The sequence below is a fragment of the Pinus tabuliformis genome, chromosome Q (genome assembly GCF_031772625.1).
Source record: "Pinus tabuliformis cultivar Carrire ecotype Pingquan chromosome Q, CPIR1, whole genome shotgun sequence".
NCBI lineage: Eukaryota > Viridiplantae > Streptophyta > Pinopsida > Pinales > Pinaceae > Pinus > Pinus tabuliformis.
This window is the reverse complement of record NC_142296.1, coordinates 1,151,410,218-1,151,412,335: the sequence shown is the minus strand read 5'-3', so window position 1 is coordinate 1,151,412,335 and position 2,118 is coordinate 1,151,410,218. Positions and strand designations below refer to the sequence as shown.

The 2,118-nt window shown below is 32.9% G+C and overlaps 1 pseudogene; it reads left to right on the top strand.

Annotated features, from left to right (window-relative positions):
* The first annotated feature begins 335 nt into the window (after positions 1-335).
* Positions 336-971, top strand: LOC149223705 (pectinesterase inhibitor 9 pseudogene; annotated as a pseudogene).
* The last annotated feature ends 1,147 nt before the right edge of the window (positions 972-2,118 follow it).

The following is a 2,118-nucleotide window of genomic DNA, read 5'->3' as shown; positions in this document are numbered from 1 at the left end:
TAATTTAAGCTTTTGATAATTTCATTTCAAAAGATTGCAACTACGCAATGACCATACAGAGTTCTAGTGATACACCGTCTTAATTAACTTCGATAAATCTTAATGACCCTATAAGATTTATCTTTCAAGAAGGTAGGTGACTCACGTAAAGAATCCAAAAGTTGGCAAGATTCCAACTATCATTGTTAAAATCAAATACAGTGTCGCCGACTTTAAGCAGACACAACGGGGTACACAGAAGCGGCAATAATGTACACAGCTTGCCTACTTATAACAAAGAAAAGCAGTAGAACTACAATTCAATTCTATCATTTGCAATTCGAGTTCGAATCGCCATGGATCTATCATTCACTGTGTTTTCTGTTATCATATTTGCTGTGACACTCGCTTCAACAGCAGCAGCAGCAACAGCTGAGGACGTGAAATATCGTGTGTACTACACTCACACCGATATCGAGGAATTCATCAAAAGTTCGTGCAAAGTGACTCTCTATCCGGAGCTCTGCGTTTCGTCGCTCTCTTCTTACGCAAGCCATCTGAGACCCATGCAAAGCGATCTCGTGAATGCGGCCGTGACTGTCAGCCTCATTAATGCTCGCAACGTTTCCGTCTGGGCAGCCGGCCTCGGAGCCAGATGCGCCCCAATAAGTGTAAGAGAAAAGACGGCGCTCAAGGATTGTATTGAGAATTTCGGTTACACCACGGAGCAGATTCGCGAATCTCTGGTGGAACTGAAACATCTGAGGTGGAACACATTCAAGATTCAGATGAGCAACGTAGAGACGTGGATGAGCGCTGCCCTCACCAACGAGGACACCTGTCTTAACGGCTTTCAGGATCTCAACGCCACGGGGAATTTTACGGCCATGGTCACCGCCCGCGTGCAATATGTGTCGGAATTGATCAGTAACGGCCTCGCTCTTGTCAACCGCTTTGCTGCTACCAGAGGATATAAGGAACTCCAGCTTTGAAGCCTTAAAGCCGTTCTAAAATAATACTTTAAATAAAATCTTAGTTTGGCAGCGTAGCATTGAGCCAAACTTTGGCCGTTTATGGGAACTTTTGTAATGGGCTGATATAATTAATGTTAGTAAATGAAAGTGGAATAATTTGTGAATAAATGTATGTCTGTTTGAGTTTATTGTCTCTAAGTATGGTGTAAATTTTATTTGTCTATTATCAAAGTAAAAATTTTGTTTATATGAGTTAAAATAAAATTTTTAAAAATCAAAACAAAAGATAATTATACAAAACATTTATATAATATTTATACATAAAAAATTAAATCTTTAAATTTATTTTTAAACTTATTTTAAATCAATATTTTAGAGTCAGTTAGTTTAGGGTTTTATTCATTTGAGAGTCCTCAAAGAAAACAATACTTCATGGTCAGGATCTTTTGAAGAGTCACAAATTAGTGTTAGTTTGGAAATGTTAAGATCGTTTTTCAAAAATTTTGGACACTTCCGTTAAGGTCTGAAGTTTGAATATATAATTATGTTTATTTAGAAGAAAAAAAATTGTGTAAATGGAAAATTTTCATTTTTTAATTTCACTCTGTTTTGCAGGGTTAGAAAGGTAAAAGTAAATTAGGAAAAAGGAAAATTTATGAAAGTGGTTATTCTTTTTTTTCTAAATATATTTATATTCTGACTGATTTTAAATAATAAGTTTACAATAGTGATTTTCTAAATATGTATTCATTTCTTAGGCTTTTTGGATTTAAGTTTTTAGTGAGAAGAGGAAGTATGGGCATTTTATTTTTAATTGTATCTTAAATATGATTATATAATCTAGAATTATTTAAAATTATTCAAAATCTAAAATAAATTAGAAAAATAGTGAAAATATCTCATTATTAAAAAATAATAATATATATATATATATTTTCAAATCTTTATGATATATATTATCAAATTTTTTCCGAATTACAAAATGTTCATTTACATTTTTATCGTATCAAATCGAATCCAAATTCGAACTAGAACTTGATAACTACGATTTAAAAATTAGATTATATTTCATTTTAAAAAATTTAGTATTAAAAGTAAACATAATCATTAAATTTAAAAGAGCTAATGCCCAGGATGAAGTGGCTTTGGCTTCCATCAAGAATCG